Raw genomic sequence first — 19,190 nt, forward strand, 5'->3', positions numbered from 1 at the left:
AACTAGCCGGTTTTGAGAGTATGACAAAGTCCTGAGAAGCTCCGATTCTTCTCCGCATTGCGTTCCTGATCTCCCACAATCCGATGATCAGGTAAGGCCAGTCTGTCGACTGGTGACTGGGGTAGTGATTCTAAGATTGTCTCTTCCATCATGCGCTCAAGTTGAGGTTTGGTTTTTGGGGCGATCTGAATCGAGGCCACTGGCGTACGACTCTATTTTTGAGTTCGAGCAGATTTTAGTGCAGCCGCCTCAACTAGAGGATCAGACGCTGACCACTTTTCCGCTTGTTACAAGTCAGTGCAGGATTCTATACCTCTTCCGCTATTCCCGCCGTACCGAGATATACTCTCTCCGCCTTCACTACCGTCGAGGTCCTCACCGAAACCCCGGCAAGGGAACCTTACATATGAATACCGGCCGGGTCAGCTGGACCAAGGTTTTTTAAGGAGGAGTTACTTCTCCATCACTTGCCCTTTGTCATGACTTGTGACAGGCAGAGCCTGGCTTTCCAAACATTGGGCCCAGGGTAGTGGAGTTAAAGCTCATTTATTATTATTATTATTATTATTATTATTATTATTATTATTATTATTATTATTATTACTAATCACAAATGTCGTATTACCAAACTATTTTATTCCATAACCGATGTCTGGACTCTAAGGTTCATCATCAGTGTTAAAACTATTTACAACATTTAAGTTCAGATGAGTGTGTCGTCAAAACGAATTAAAAACAGCCCCGAACTTCTATGGCCTACCCAGCGAACACTGTTCAGCCCGAAGGCCCGCAGATTAGCTTGTGAGGTGTCGTGAGGTCAGCACGACAAACAATGTTGATCGACCAACAGCCCTAGCACCAGGACCAGCTAGCACTTCCTATGTTGATCTCAACAGGGCTCCATTTTGACTCACTATCCGCAACATAGTATTTCAACTTCGGCTACTACGAGTTGCATTAGCAATCACTTTCATTCTCTTGATTCGGCCGAAATTAATAATTGAGAACTGCACAGTTAAAATTGTATAATATTGGGGGCTGCTTGGCCGAAGCGGCTCACCTGGAATGGCGTGGATTCTTTTTTACGGCAGGATCCCCTTACAGACGCAACCCTGTATGGAGGGATATAATCAGTATTGCGTGTCTCTATGGCGGTTGGTAGAGTAGTGTGTTGTCTGAATATGAAGAGGAAAATTTTGGGACAAACACATACACACCGTCCCCGAACCAAAGGAATTAATCAGACACGATTAAAATCCATCACCAGCCGGGAATCGAACCCGGGACCCTGTGAACCGCAGGTCTCAACGTTGACCATTCAGCCAAGGGAGAGAGAGTGAAGAACTATTATAGGCTATTTTTAAATATTGTACCCATGGGTCTGAAACGGATAAATACCTCCGAATGCCAGTGACCTCAGTCATTATAGAACACACTAACTTAAGGACATATTATAAAGAACGACAAACCGACTGCACCATTGAGGTCAACAACTATTAACAGGTGTATAGATGTTGAGCGGAGGTAGGTGTCTGGCAATACTGTCGTCTCCTCAAGAGTTGGCTGCCATGTCAGGCCTGTCTTTAGCTATAAATAAGCACTTCCCTCGTGCATTCCACGTGGGTGTAGTGTCATCCACCGCTCTCCACTGTTCTAGCGATGAATGAAGAGAAGAAGGGCGAGCGTGTTGTAAATGAGCGTGGGCGGTGCGGTGGAGGAGGGGGAGGGGGGGCACTCGTTCGCTCCCATCTGCGTATAATTCTCTAATTGACCTCTCATTTCCAATGCTAACACTAAGATTTCCTTATTTGATAACACACCCGGGACTAACCGCTCTGCTGCAATAATAGACCCAAGCATGTCATTTAATAATTTAATTTTATAATTTAACATGCCTGTTTCCGTGCGAATAAGATTCTAGGTTTAGGTTTTAGATTTTATTTTCTTCTCCACGTTCGCTATGATTCCCAGATTTGCAAGGGTAACTCTAAAAGTAAGCTTTCCAAGGTTTGCTTTTGTAGTGGGACACGTAAAGGTAGGTCAAGGTTAAGAAGTTCGGTTTATTTGAGTATCGCTTCTTCGTTTTCCTATACCTTTATGAAAGGTATTCCACGATTTGTCGTAGCATTAAATTATGTTTTCATTCCGTGAAGTCGAAAACATTTCTTACTCAGTACTGCCATCTCAATTTCCACTGTGACCCTACAGATGACTCAAAATCTCGCCATACTCACTCTCAAAATCCTTACTCTGATGAAAATATTGTGTTTGTAAATAATTAACATATTTAAGAAAACGAACAAGAATAACAGAAAAAACACCTAATAGGCATTGATACATTGGCCTATATAAATACATAGACCAATTTACCAATATGGAAGCTGTGCATTATCGTAAGTTAACTTAATACCCGTTATGTATTTCCTGCCTCGGTTTCCTGATATATATTTTCAGCTTTGCTTCTCAAATTCTTCCCGCATTCCTCTTTTCTTTTACACCTTTTAAACCATCAAGATGTACTTATTATTTACCACTCTATTAGTACACTATTTTAAAAAATCTTAATTACCCTTCCTTTGCATACTCGGTTACTCCAACCAGTCATTACCAAATAGCAGAGATAACACGGAGAAAAACGTAAATGAAGAGATCGCGATGATACAAGGCGATCAATTATCAAAATACGTTCTATTCCACTCAACCGCACGACAAACATACAAAATCGGGCATCATGCAGATTCAAAGTGCCATGTAGAAATGCACCAAAATGCAAAGTCACTCAGTATAATAGTACTGGGATAATATCGTAGATGTCAGGCTGCATGGCTAAATGGATAGTGGTCTGGCCTTTGGTCACGGGGGTCCCGAGTGCGATTCCCGACATGGTCGGGAATTTCAACCATAATTGGTTGATTCCCCTATAACGGGGACTGGGTGTATGTGTCGTTTTCATCATTTCAACATCACGACGCGCTGGTCACCTACGGGCGTCAAATAAAAAGTCCTACACCTGGCGAGCCGAAGTCCTCGGACACATCCCGGCACTAAAAGCCATACGCCATTTCATATCGTATGCCATCTTGTGGCAGTATGATAAACTGTCAAGTGTAAGACTGCCAATACAGAAACAAAGTAAAAGATTTAGTAAAATTAATTAAACATATGTTGAATTTGAAGATAAATACAGACAGCAGTAGAAGCGACTCATTATCGACTGGAAATTATACCTTTAGAACTGCTTAACACATAATGTAGTTAAATAATTAACTTCATCACTCCTCGATTATATGACATAAAAGTCGAGGGGAGTTACCTATCTCATATCTCTGCATATCATGAGATCATGTCCACCAACCAATTTAAAAAATACAGTAGAGAGTGTGAAAAGTGTTTTTGATTACTTTTTCGTTTATTATTTTGGTGAAAATCCCTACGTTTTGAAATTGATTCAGAAATTAATCGCTACTTAAAATATAGCAGCTGTAATCATTGTCGACAAGACAATCATTTAAAATCTGCATGATTATATTTTTGTTGACCTCTCAAGTTGTTCCTGAGATTCTGAGACACGTAGAGATATGCTGCTATCAGAGGTATGGATGGCTCCGAATAATGGCGTTCAGAGGACGACTAGTGCGTCTGGATGCTATTGAATATGTTACTTATAGAATAATTCATACAGCAATAGGATTTTCGGCACGGTGAGGAAAACAGTGGCACACTACCCTGTTCTTCATCTGCGCCTCATTAAAGCACTACCATTGGGTTTTGGAGATTCCTAATACAATTCATAAACATTGATGGTGTTATTTAAGGTTCAATCAGCCTCCGCGTTGACGTGAAGGACAGCCAGAGTCAGACCAGCACAATCGACAGTGTTATTTAATATGAAAATCACTTCGTCCCGAAATTCCTCTTGGCATAGGAAAACAACTGATACTCTCTTACTCAAACATGTTTGAGGACACTTTTTTACTGCCGTTTCGTCACAATTTAGTTTCTATGAATATTCTGTCAAGAGCTGTGTAGTCATCCCTGTTATACATGACTGAATGACGTGACTTCGGAGTAACGGTTACTATTGCATGAAAATGTACAACCCCGCCATTCCCTGTCGGTCTTGTTAAGCGCATAAAGATAATTAGTCTGTTTTCCTTAAGTGTTACGATGTGATTTTTCCCTGCTTTCTGGTTCAAAATAACGCTGAAAGGAAAGTGATGTAGTATCACTCTAGCTATCCGAACACTTGTGACGGGTAAGTTGAAAGGCATACCAGAAATTGCTTTCTAAAGATGCTTTTAAATTATTCCGTAACGTTGGCAGCGATTAATAGATTACAGATAAAATTAGTACATGAGCACACTAGCAGTCCTGAAATATTTATGACAGTGGATATTTAATAAGCAGAAAGGATGGGTGGTTAATTCTTTACGTCCTACCCGTATGTGTATCGTACGTATTCTCTCACATTACTGGAAAAGCCCTTGTGATCAGGCCTTTCCATGCGGGAGAAAAATAATTACAAACTTCAGAATGAAATTTTGTCAGATTTTATTTATCCAAAAGTCATATTTATAATTACATGAGGTTTTCATTTATTTTAAATTGTAGAATCTCCTTTCTTCAGTGATGTTTTAAATTTTCTTTTATGAAGCTTGGAACGACGTAATCAACAGCCCCAAGTGTTTTACGGATGTTAGGTTTGCCAACAATCTGTTTTAATGCAGTGTCTGTATTAGTACGTGTGCGTGTAATAATATCATTGGTTTAATATCACTAACTACTTTAATGGATCCCGGAGATGCCGGCGTATCCTAATTTTGTCCCATACGAGTTGAAGCTCCTTCAACTACCACAGGACTGAGACGGGATCGAATCTGATAACTTCGGGTCAGCCTAAGACGTGCGTATGTTTGTATTTGTAATGAATTGCGATTAGGATTAGGATCCGTTATTTGTCCAGATCTTAAAGCGGGAATCATGGAAAAGCAATCATTCAGATTGCGGCTTAAATTTCTCCTCAGTTATACTTCATTACCTGACGCTGAATAACCGACGTTTCAGTCCTTCACGCCACTCTTAAAGTGAATAATAAGTTGGGAATCAAACTTTGGCCAAGTGGTATGGAATACTACACAGGTGGCTCAATAAGGAAGGTAAATAAATCACTCAGAGGTCCGTTATTCTGTATTTCATTCAAATTTAGTACCAAGTACACTAGGGTTCTCCATTAGGGCCACTTGACCATTCCTATAACTACTATTCAATCATAATTTGGAATATGTTAATACGCATGGATTGGGCGGGGAGCGGGGGCAGGTAAGTGCTGGCAGAAAAATGGGCGAGTACTTACATGTGTAGTGTTTAAGATTTGTGTGCCTTAAGGCATCAACAGCTCGTGAAGTAATCTTAGTGAACGATCCGAGTATTTTGAACTGACGTAATTTTGGCTGTACAGTGACATCAGACTTCACTCAGTCAACAGCATACGAGAGTTGCTCAAGCACTAGCATTGGGACGTACTGTCTTAATTTGCTGCATATTAATATCCATCATTTTAGATCCCTGAAGATTCACCTAGGTTGAAGAAAACTAGGGACGGAAGATTTGGGACAGCAAGCTGTAATGTCTTGACGTTAGACAAGAATTTCTGCGTCGACGTAAATGTCTTGAAAACCAAATCGTAGCACATACAACCCGTTAAGGACTTTGTTCTACGAAGAAGGCTGAGACCCAGCTAGTTGAACTGCAGACATTGAAGTGGCAACAACATCTCCTGCCGTATTGCTTGGTTTTTGCGATCAGGTCCCCTACCTATCAGTAGAGGGTGAATCCCGTTCCATGTTTAAAGTCCTTGGACGAGGTAGGAATCGAACCGAGAATAAATGATTTGTTATACTATTATTACAAATGATTAGAGGAAAAGGAGAAATATTTTTTTAAGAGTTTCCTGTATACAGTATTAGTTGTTGTTGCAGATGCTGCGTAAATTTCCCACAATAATGCATCCTCTTATCTTGTTTATTGGATCGTTATTGTTTACACTAATACCCACCCTACTTTAAAAAACAACATGTGAATGAGGCTAATCCCTAACAAAAAATGCGAAGCCTTCTCCGTAGAGTTCTCCATGGATACGTTCGTAACCTCTGCTCTAAACTGGATACAGTTGCTACCTCAATGTCCGACCTCTTTTACTCGCAATAATTAACCAGGTGCTTGTTCCTGTTCTAGGTTTAGTGTGCACCAGAACCAAGTTCTCTTTCAGAAGTTGATGACTTGCTCCAAAATTTCTCACCTTCCTTACGTGAAGCGGAACTAGCGTCAATTTAGTTGAGCCCAGATGCTTTTATGACGTGCCGTGAAATACCTGTGCCTTTATATGTATTTGTAAGACATTGGAACCTGGAAAGGCAAGGAAGTGGTCGTGACGTTTCTGTGCTGTATTCACTCTAATTAAAAGTGAAAAACTAAGGAAAAATACTTCCTTTCTAACATGGTAGAGAGTATGATAATAACCTGTGCTCCTTCATACACACCCTGACGCGACGCAATACATATTGTTATAAAATTCATACCAGAAACTATACCTGGACTTTTACTCCAGCGAGACTGTTGAACGATATTTAGATTGAATTATATTTGAGTGGGTAACAATGAGTTCTTCACTTTTGGGCATCTTCAAGATGATTTACCAGGCATATTCTTGGGTTATCTGTAAAGTGATCCTGTTTAAATCAGAGAGCATTATTTTTTTTACTTTGGCGCTTAAATGCTAAACTTTTATGAGATAGGGTAGGGAGAAAGGGCAGTATTTGAATATTATGTTACGCAGTGACCTTTGTAAAATATTTTCAGAGAGATCTAAAGAAAAGTAAATTAGAAGAGACTAGAACTATTTCAGAAAGTTGATGTCAATCGTAGCGTAATATAACGATCCTATGGTCAATAAAGATACATATCACGTTATTGTGAGACAGTCAGCTGACTATCTTCGAAAGTTTCTTGAAAAAGAAAAAGTACAACCTGTTTTTCAGTCAGTGACCGTGTCAGGGTTTGAATGAATTAAGCCCCTATCTTGCGGCGAGGAGAGGAATTGTGCCGGCTGTCGAAGCCTGTCGCACTCCTCTGGGGCAATAATTAATGACTGACAGATGAAATGATATTGGAGAGTGTTTCTGGAATGAAAGATGACAGGGACAAGTAGAGTACCCGGAGGAAAACCCGTCCCGCCTCCGCTTTGTCCAGCACAAATCTCACATGGAGTGACCGGAATTTGAACCACGGGACCCAGCGGTGAGAGGCCGACGCACTGCCGCCTGAGCCACGGAGGAATTTCTTCGAAACCTTCTTAATGTCAAATAATTCAGTATCTAAGCAACAAGAGCAAGGTTTTCGACTAAAAATTCCCAAAATTATTTTCATTGCATTTAAACTTTCATTCCAATTGAGAAATTGATTGAAAGTTAATCATCGAAGGAGAACAGCGCTGGGAATCACAATGTTGCAGTTTTAGAAGCTTCATTCATCTAGGACAAAATATTGATTGACTAATTCAACAAAAGAATCCATGGAATTAGATACCCTTTCAGAACCACAGACGCGACCATTTTGACCACTGTTGTTAGTCTGGTCTACAACACTCACGTTATAGTGCCAAAACCGTGCTCGAACTTACGAACATATGAACTTCCAGGTGGTTACACTCAGACCACTGAAGTGCTGCTCACTCTTAACGGTGGATGGTTCGACTTCAAATGAAAAAGAAATTGCCACTTCGTCACGGTGCAGTTCCTATACAATAATGATCATATCGACATCTTCAGTGTAATAACAATGTTATTTGTGAAGAGTCCTGAATGAAATGGGAATTGCCACAGCGCCTATGTAAGAATTTAGTAAGCGAATTAAAAATGTAATAATTATTTGCCTCATCCGCTACGTATTGAATATTGACCAATCCAGTTTACAGTTCGTGTCAGTTTCCCAATCACGCTCAACTATGCGTGAAATATTATTAAAATGAAATTAACGCACGTTTTAAGCTAGTATTTACGAGACAATGAATAAAAGCAACTATGGCGGCAATTGCAAAGGGTTTTGCAAAAGCGACGTTATCACACTGGTATGCAATAAATTAAATAATATTACTTTATATAAAATGCCTATGGTATTTTTATTTTACTTTTAAACATTTCATTCAGTTAATATTCTTACAAAACACAACCATTACCTTTGTTATTGAAATAAAATGGCGTATGGCTTTCAGTGCCGGGAGTGTCCGAAGACATGTTCGGCTCGCCAGGTGCAGATCATTTTATTTGACTCCCATAGGCGACCATAGGCGTCGTGATGAGGATGAAATGACGATGAAGAAGACACATACCGCCAGCCCCCGTGCCGGGGGAATGAACGAATGGTGGTTAAAATTCCCGACTCTGCCGGGACTCAAACAAGGGACCCCTGTGACCAAAGGCCAGCACACTAACTATTTAGCCATGGAACCGACTCCATACACACCTTTGGTATTAATGTTATCTTCAGTGTAATAACATCCTTATTAATTCTAAAGTCCCGCTAATTACTTCCACAGTTCTCGGAAACGCTGGGATTTCGAGTTTTTTTCAGTAGTTCTTTTACGTGTCATTAAAGCTATAGACGAAACAGGCTCGAATGATAGCTCCTGAGCCACTTGCCTTCCAACAAGAGCTTCGACACATTGGACCAACTGCCCTTGAAGGAAGCTGCAGCACAGCGTAGAATATAACACAGGAATGGATCACAGAAGGAATAAACGAGATTTCGAAAACAGACACTGTGGTGAAACGTCAGCACGGGATGTGGGAGGAAACTTTGGGACTGGTTGAAAAACGTCATGTCCGACGTACAATCCCAAACCCGGAACACTAGGAACAACTGCCGAAGATGGTGAACAATGGCAGCGAATATGCTTGGTAAGGTAAGGGTTATTCTGCCCGAAGGCAGGTCCGAACCTCCGCAGAGGTGTTCCTGAGCCGGAGTTTACGTGCGGTAGGGTGGCCAGTTCCTTTCTGCTCCTCCATTCCCTTACCCCCCACCAACAGCGCGTGGCAACCCATCCAACTCCTGACCACGCCCAATGTTGCTTAACTTCGGAGATCTCACGGGATCCGGTGTTTCAACACGGCTACGGCGGTTGGCAATATGCTTGAAGGAAAGATAAAAATGAGCACATTAAGGAGTTGTGTTCTGACGTGAGCTACAGGGTCTTTTTTTCTTTCTCGTTCCGCAGCACCGCTCAGAGCACGGCACGGCTGGCGCAATGACACTCCGTCGCTGGCCGGTATAATGCCCTCTTTTCCTCCCCACTACTCACGGTAATTCGCACTTATAGAAATCCATTTCTAGTGAAACTATTAGTTAAAACCTACCTTGCATTACATTTGTTGTTCAGAATATTGTCCGTCAGCTGTCAAACACGTCTGACACCTCGTAAGTAGGTTTGCAGATACTTGGTAAATCTCAGCCCGTGTGATGTTCGAAATAACTTGTTTGTGTGATGGTTGTTCACATACACTATTTTTCCTCCAGCATCCACCACAGGTAATACTCACAGGGATTTAAATCAGGAGATCTAGCGGGATAATTAACCACTCGATATTCGAAAGCTTCCCGTATTACCTCCATAGACCGATTATCAGTGTGTGCCGTCGCATTATCTTGCATGAAGTAACCATTCCTCCTTTCTTCTTCCGTAAGCTCTTGAAATATCTATGTATCGATCAGCATTTATTATTTCACGGAAAAGTATAGGCCCTATAATTATGCGAGCACTTATTGCGCACCAAACTTCTATCTTTACATCATGAAGTGGACGGACATGCAGCTGGTGGGGTTTTTCTGTTCACCAGTAGCGATTGTTTTGACTATTTACAAAGCCACTTAAGTGTAGCCATGCTTCATCACTATAAAATAAATATTCTGTGTCAACATACCCATCGTGAACTGACTGAAGCAACTAGTTACAATACCGAACCCTAGCGAAACTGTCAAGTCCTCTTAAATATTGGGCAGCGGTGGGTTTGTACGGTTTTGATTTTAACAGTTTTTTTCTTTGTGGGCAGAAGGTAATGAAATATTAGCTTGTACGGCGAGGCGCGGCAGGGATTTTGTTGGAGTTCTTTCCAAGAGAGCTCCTATTTCTTCAAGCTTTCCCTCTGTTAAAACAGTTCATCTCCTGCGTGATTTCTTGTTAAGAATGAACCCGATGGTGCGGAACTTCTTTACTAATTTATGTACCGTACTCGTATGGGGAGGGAGGATGCCAGGAAATTTGCGAATGAATCGAAAGCGGCATTCTGTATAAGAACAATGCTTCGCATAGCACAACAAAATGAATACACGCTGTTCTACTGTATGCACCACCCGTTAAACACACGATTAGTATTCCTACAGAAACTACGCTATTTTAAAGCGAACAAATTGAACACGCTACCAATACCACAGATGTTGAACTAAACTATTGCTGTGAAGCAATGGTTATCGCTACCGTACTGCATTACATCATCTTAGTTGGTCATGAAGCAATTTATCTCTCGGCAATTGAGTCACCCGGCTGCGCTATCACCTTCTGTGCGTGTTCCCCTGACACACGGAATGAGCCAAAAAAAAAAGACCCTGTAGAAATCCTTGCAATGGAGAATCATTGCGCAGAACTATATGATAACTATGTGGCTCGAGAATTCAAACCTGACGCAGAGTATCGAGGACAGCAAAGGAAAATGCAACTGTTGAAGTGAAATGCATAGCTAAAGTATGGCGAAATTATTGCATACGACTGTTTCATGATGAACCAGAACACATACAACCTGGAGCCATTAATTCTTACAGAAGAGGGACTATTTGCACTGAGGCAGCTACTCAATGGGATAGCTCCCGGCTCTGATTGAATCACCGCCGAAGTGCTAAAGAACATGGGTAAACACACCATTGACGTTCATTACAGGCTGTGTCAGAATGTCTGGACATCTGGGACCTGGCCGGAACGATGGTGCCACTCCGCCTTTATATCACTGTTCAAAAGAGGCTGCCCCACTTGACTGTGAAAGTTACAGGGTCATAGCTTTCATTTCACATGTAATTTCACAAGTAATGCTCACGATACTGAACGAGAGGCTGAATATAATCCTCTTCCCTCAAAGAGCAGTTGAGCAAACTGAGTTTGCTGCGAACAAGGGAACTCGTGAGCAAATTCTTAATTTTGCCAGATCGTGTAGAAGATCATAGAATTCAATGTCACTATGTACATGTGTTTTTTGGACTACAGGAAGGCTTTGAAAAGGTAAAATGGTCGAAACTGTGGACCATTCTGATAGAAATGAGGACACCGAAATACCTGGTGCACTTGCTCCAGAAAGTGTACTCTTTGAATACGGTAACGGTACGGGTCAAAAATGACAGCCATTCAGATGTTTCCTTACCTATTGTAAAGGGTGCAATTTTTTCCCTCTCCTATTCAACATCTACATTGAGTACATCATGAGAGAGGTATTTGAAGGCTGGAATGGCGGCATTGTCGCGGGCGTCAGATTCAGCCAGATGAAAGGGTCTGGAAATTTCTTTCCATGGGAAACTAATAGATCTCCAAAGTACTGTTGCAGAGGGGCAAGTGACACCCTCGTGGTGAGGTCTGTAGCTTCGTCTTGTTGCAACCATTGCCATTGTAGTGGCAGGTTTCTGGAGACATTCAATTACCGTTTGATGTTCTGAGCATCTTTGTAATTTGAGTACTGTTTGTTTTTCTGCATGTTGTATCACTACAATGTGATGCAATGTTATATACTCAGCATATGGTGCAACGATAAAATAAGACCAAAATATATGTATGTTGAGTGCTCAGCCCGGAAACTGGTTTGGACCTCAACAACTCCGCCATCAGTCGTTAGATGGTCAAGGCATCACTGAAGAGGCATACTAGAGAAATAGGTAGATTCCAGGTGCTTTTGTCACTGAATCAGAAGTTGCTATTACATCTCAGTTTTCCAAGCCCGCTGAAACGCCCGCACCAACCGACCTTACGAGCAATATTTTCACACCATTCACTATGTGTGTCGTTACAGCCTTGTCGTCAGGATTACTGAGCGCTGTACTGCACCCCTACACCACAGTCACTCAAGAAATAAGATAGCAATAGAAACTAGTTCAGTTCCAAGATTACATCTGTTCTTCAAACATATAGTACAAATTAAAAGTATTAAATTCTGAGGAGAAACGCCTATCTGCATTAAACTCAATCAGACATTAAAGCAATAAAGCAAATGTTAACAAAATATGGCATCCCAAACTACAATACCATAGTGATGAAGTTGTATGGCGTTTATGTAAGACCTGTCAGAGATTCGACCACTGCGCTAAAAGTTAAGGAAGGAAGTCCCGAAGTAGGCTAGTTAGAATGCAGAGCAGGCAGCACGTGAGGTGACGTGTCCCTCTCAAGCCCGGATCAGTAAAACACTCGCCAGGCACATCAGTGTCACGGTCCACAGGAAGCTGCACAATTAGTGCTCACTTTACAACCTCTCTCTGTATTCCCGTCTGAATCGTAGATCATTGTACAGGTCAATGCCAATTCTAAGACCATACAATCACATATTTTGTACAAATTCGCACGGGAAAATAATGGCAGAAGCGATTTCTCTTTGTATACAATGTATGGACTGTCAAATATTTCATTTTCGTAGTGCTTCTGATCTCTTAATTTGTTCATTTATAAGCGTTTATCTTTGGCACGCAAAGTTCATTTCCCCATCCTCCAAGTTTGATGCAGATCTTCATACCACCCTATACTGTGCTAACCTTTTCATTCCAACATAAATACTACATCCTACATGTACCCCAACATGTTTATCATATTCATACTTTGGCCTACCCCTGCAGATTGCATCGCCTACACTTCCCTCAAAAACTAACAGAACAAGTTGTGGGTGTCGTAAGATGTGCCCTATCATTATATCTCTACTTCTTTGTTATCGTTCTCCTACCACCAACTCCATTCAATATCTCTTCATTTGTGATTCTATTAATCGGTATCACCTTGAGCATTTCTCTGTATCACCACATTTCAAAATTGTATCTTCTCTTTCAAACTGAGCTAGTTATCAGCTATTTTTCATTTCCATACAATGCCATGGTCCAGGAGAAAGTCTTCAAAAACGGCTTTCTAATTCTTAAATCAATGTTCGAAGTAAAATTTATTTTCTTAAGAAAGTCCTTTCTTGCTTTTGCTAGTCTACATTTTATGTCCTCTTTACTTCTGCCATCATTCGTTATTCTACTACCCAAGTAACAATATTAATCTATTTCCCGTATGACTTCGTTTCCTAATCTAACATTTCCTGCATGACCTGAATTCATTCGAATGTATTCTAGTACTTCTTTTTTCGATTTATATATTTTGTTCTTGTACTCTTTCTCGAAGATTTCACACCCATATCATTCAAAAATTTCTCCACATCTTTTTCAGACACAGATAAAATATCATCGCCATATCTCAAAGTTTTGATTGGCTCTCTTTGGATTTTGATACTTTTCCCAAATTCCTCCTTGGTTTCCTTTATCGCCTGTTTTGTGTAAACACTGAAAAGGAGAGGGTAAAACTGCAGCCTCGCATCACTCCTTTCTGGATTGTTACTCATTTTTCATAGCCTACGATTTTTATCATTTCAGACAGATTTTTTTTTTACAGATTGTAGGTAATTCTCTTTCTCGGTATCTGATCTAAATCACCTTCAGTATCAAATAGCTTGATATTATCATCATTATTGAATGCCTTTTCTAGATCTACGAATGCCATGTACGTAGGCTCGTCTCCTTTAATTCGATCGTCTAAGATCGGATGTAAACTCAGGCTTACTTCACGTGTTCCTACATTTCTTCCGAAGCCAAACTGATCTTCTCCCAACTCAGCTTCAACTTGCCTTTCCATTCTAATGTCAACAATACGTGTTAAAATCTTGTAAGCAAGAGATACCAAACTAATGGTGCGGTAGTTTTCACACTTGTCAGCACGTGATTTATTGGGAATGGGTATTGCAACATTCTGTTTAAAATCAGATGACACTTCTCTTGTATCATACATGTTACTGCAAATGGAATATACTCACCATGCTGAATTCACCTAAGGCGCTCAGTAATTTTGAGTGTATGGCATCAATTTCAGGTGCCTTGTTCTTACTGAGAGCTCTCAAGGCTCTTTCGAATTCTGAGCTCAAAATTGGGTCAGTCATTTCATCAGCATCAACAGACTCTACTTGTTCCAGAATCTTACCACCCACTTCTTTCCCCTGATAAAATTGTGGAATATGTTCCTGCCATTATTCTGCGGCGTCATTCCTTAGACGTGGTTTTACCATCTGAGGTTTTCATATTCATACACCTAGATTTCCTTTGTCCAAAATTTCCTTAATTTTTCTATATGCAGCATCTACCTTTCTTACAACCGTGAAATCTTAAACAACCTTGCACTTCTCTTTCAGCTATTCTTCTTTAGTTCACCAACACTTTCCACTTGTTTAATTCTTTAGTCGCCTTCATTCTTTTGTTTCCTCTCCGTATATCTAGGATTCTTATATTTTTGCCGTCCATAAATAAGGTCTAATATCTCCCGAGTTATCCACTGAGTCTTACGTAAACATCGTAACTTTTCTTTCAGCAGCCCTACTGATCGCATTCTTCACGACTGTCTACACTTCATCTGTCTTGTTTTCTTCAGCTTTCTTCGCTTAGTCCTTGTTTAGCATGTTCCTTGAAACATTCTCTCACACTGTTTTCTTTCAACTTATCTAGATCCCATCTTCTTTCATTCCTTCATTTCCTTAATTTCTTCAACTTCAGATGATATTTCATGACTGCCAAATTCCGGTCAGAGTCCATATCTGCTTCGACAGCGTCTTTCCATCCAACACCCAGTTTTCGAGTCCGGCTCCATGGCTAAATGGTTAGCGTGCTGGCCTTTGGCCACAGGGGTCCCGAGTTCGATTCCTGGCAGGGTCTGGAATTTTAACCTTAATTGGTTAATTTCGCTGGCACGGGGGCTGGGTATATTTGTCGTCTTCACCATCATTTCATCCTGATCACGGCGCGCAGGTCGCCTACGGGAGTCATATCAAAAGACCTGCATCTGGCGAGCCGAACTTGTCCTCGGACACTCCCGGCACTAAAAGCCATACGCCATTTCATTTCATTTCACCCAGTTTTCGAATCTCCATCTAATCACACTTAGGTCTATTTGATACGTTCTACTGTCTCCAGGTCACGTCAACGTATACAGCCGTCGTTTGTATTGTTTGAAAAGTTTATTTGTGTTTCTTTATAACTGTTAGGTTCCTCAGTCTGCCGAAACTAATTTTTATAAACAATTTGATTAATTATCTAAAAAATAAAATATACTGTAACAGTATATTATTTGAAAAGAAACAACTGACCTCAAAATCGACTTAAATAAACTTAATTAAAATAATTATTATCTGTTAAAATGATTGATTTGTTTCTTTTTCAAGTAAAATATTTTTACAACGTCTTTTCTTCTTCAGATATTATAAAATGTATTAATCAAAATTAGCTTCGGCATACTCTAGAAACTATCAGTTGTAAAGTGAGTCGGAACTGAAAAGAGGTATTAAAAAATGACCAAATATTACCAACCGATATTCTCATTCATTCCTTCGTCCAAGCTCGAATTCTCTAACTTAATTCAATTAAACCGGTCTAGAAAGCCAAGAATAATGGCCGAGAAGCTTCGTCGTGCTGACCACATGACACCTCGTAATCTGCAGGTCTTCGGGCTGAGCAGCGGTCGCTTGGTAGGCCAAGGCTCTTCAAGGGCTGTAGTGCCATGGGGTTTGGTTTGGTTTTTAATTCAATTAAAATTAACTTAATTAAAATAATTACCATTGGCCTTGGATTGGTATCTATCTTGACAACAATAATTCGTTCAATATGCTGGTCGTAGTAGCCTACCCGCTGCCCTACTTTCTTATTCATTATTAAAGCTTATCCTGCATTTCCCACGTTTGATTTTGTGTTTATAATTCTGTAGTTGCTTGACCAAATATCCTGCTCTTCCTGCCAACGTACTTCACTTACGTCAACTACGTCCAACTTTCGTCTATATCTCCCTCTTCAAATTCTCCAATCTCCTACAAAGATTCATCCCACGCTCCGACTCTCAGAATGTCAGTATTCATCTTCCAGTCAAGTCCCCACCCGGAGATCCGAATGGAAGACAATTTTAACTTTGGAATGTTTTATCCGGGAGGAAACCATCAACAGTACATCATGCATGTACTCAGGACTTAGTTACGGCTGTAGTTTCACGTTACTTTCAGCCGTGTAACAGTATCAACACAGCTAGGCCATGTTGAATATTCAGTCAATCATCCACTTCGCCGCCGTTGCAATTTCCGAAAGTCTTGTCCCTCAACCATCCTTTGGTTTGGTAATCTGCTTCGTTGAGGTGCGCAAACCTTCCCATCGCAGCAACGTCCCATGGTTCACAGGGGAGGCCTATGAGATATTAGTATACATTTTCATTATATCACTTTTATAGGAGTGTAGTAACGTAGCTCAGAAGTCTGTAAGGGACCAGTTTTGCATGGTTACTCATTGTACATTACGTAAATATTATGTATAATAGTTGTATGCCTTTCATTTGATCAGATGATAATACAGGGGTAAAGACTCGTTGGCTGAACGGTCAGCGTACTGGCCTTCGGTTCAGAGGGTCCCGGGTTCGATTCCTGGCCGGGTCGGGGATTTTAACCGTAACTGGTTAATTCCAATGGCGCGGGGGCTGGGTGCATGTGTTGTCTTCATCATCATTTCATCCTCATCACGACGCGCAGGTCGCCTACGGGTGTCATATATAAAGACCTGCACCTGGCGAGCCGAACCCGTCCTGGGATATCCCGGCACTAAAAGCCATACGAGATTTCATTTCATTTCACAGGGGTAAAGATTCTTGAAGAACATCCCACATATTTTCCATTTGCCTTCTAATTTACTCTTCTACATGTTTTTTGCTGATATAATAACAAACAAATCTGAATCCACTAACTGGTTGGCGCTACTTCACTTTTCTTTAATAATACCCTTTGGGAACTGTAATATATATTATCGTCGATTATATTTGTTTCTGCTGCGTTGAGAGCAATCTTGCCTGCTCAAAGAATTGAATGACGGTAATCTCCTTCATTTATAATTTTACTGTTAAATTGAACATGTCATGGTGTGGGTTACTGTAGTAATGTCCTAGTTCGTGAACCGTGGGCAACGGCTGAGTGGCCTAGTAAGTGGAGCTAAGAGTCGGGATACCAGTTGCTACAGAATACGAGTGAATATCTCGGACATATTCTGAGTCATGGCCCTCCTTGTGCTCAGGCGGCTAGGACTATGCAATCCACCGATAGTCCCCTACCCCTTAGAGGAGAGATCCTCATTTCGATTGTTTGTAAATAGGGTATCATCCTGCTTCATGGATTTACCGAGCTCAGAACATTTTAAGGAAGCCTCGGACCTATGGGAATAACGGATTCTCACTCGCATTTGACAGGCGAGGGACTCCTCGGAAACAACTTGGCGAACGAAATGGAATTCGATGGGGAGCTGTCATTTTAATGTGGCTTATGGAAGAAAGAAAGTAGAACTGGCTGAGACAGCAAAGGGTATGCATCTGGATGTGCTAGGAGTAAGTGATAATCGGGTAAGGGGAGATACGAGGAAGAGATAGGAGATTATACAGTGTACTTCGTGGGCGTTAAAAAGGGAAGTGCAGAGTATGGGTTAGGGCTGTTAATCAGAAATGCTACTGCATGCAACACAGTTTCTGTTAGTCACGTAAATGAGCGAATGATGTGGGTAGATTTGGCAGTTGGAGGAGTTAGGACGAGAATTTTATCAGTGTATTCACCATGTGAGGGTGCAGATGAGGATGAAATTGACCTGTATTATGAAGCATTGAGTGACATCGTAGTCAGGGTCAACAGCTACAATAGGATAGTACTAATGGGCGATTTCAATGTGAGAGTTGAAAATAGTACTGAAGGATACGAAAAGATGATGGTAAATGTTGGGAAAATATGAAAGCTAATAGGAATGGGAAACGTTTGCTGGACTTCTGTGGTAGTATAGGTTTAGGAATTATGAATAAAGTCTTCGAGAATTAGGCTACATATTGTACGGTAGGGTTATCAGATACCTAACAGACTATATCTTAACTGACTTCGAATTCAGGAAATCTGTTAGGAATGTACGGGATTTCCGGAGATTTTTCTATGATACATACCACTATCTGATCTGTAGTGAACTAAGTATCTCTAGGCCTAGGACATAAAAAGTGAAATCTGTCTGCAAACGAATAAGGGTAGAAAATCTCCAGGACGAGAAAATTAGACAGAAGTACATGGATATGATTAGTGAGACTTTCCAAACAGTGGACAGTGAGCAATTTCAGTATATAAAAAGAGAATGGGTGGCGTACAGGGATGCTGTAGTAGAAACAGCAAGGGAACACCTTAGAACAACTGTGTGTAAAGATGGGAGAAAGTGAACATCTTGGTGGAACGATGAATTGAGAGCAGCTTGTAAACGTAAAAAGAAGGCTTATAAGAAATTGCTCCAAACCAGGGCTGATGCAGACAGGAAATTGTACGTAGATTAAAAAAAAACACAGCGAAACAAATAGTTGATGAATCCGAAAATAATTAATGGGAAGATTTTGGTAATAACCTGGAAAGGCTAGCTCAAGCAGCTGGGAATCCTTTCTGGACTGTAATAAAGAATGTTAGAAAGGGAGGGAAGAAGAAATGATTAGTGTTTTGGCTAATTCAAGTGAACTTGTAATAGATCCCAGGAGTATTTTGAAAACCTTCTCAACGTAAAAGGAAATCTTCATGGTGGTATCGAGAACAACGGAACTCATGGGGAGGAGGGAAATAATGTTTGTGAAATTACGCTTGAGGAAGTGGAAATGATTGTGAATTAACTCCGTTGTAATAAAATAGCAGGAACAGATGCAATTAGACCTGAATGGCGAAGTATAGGGGGAAGGCAGGGATGAAAATGGTTTCAAAGAGTAGTAAAATTAGCATGGAGTGTTGGTAAGATACCTTCAGATTGGACAAAAGAAGTAATTGCACCTATCTATAAGCAAGGGAATG

Source organism: Anabrus simplex, chromosome 3 (assembly GCF_040414725.1).
Source record: "Anabrus simplex isolate iqAnaSimp1 chromosome 3, ASM4041472v1, whole genome shotgun sequence".
Lineage (NCBI taxonomy): Eukaryota > Metazoa > Arthropoda > Insecta > Orthoptera > Tettigoniidae > Anabrus > Anabrus simplex.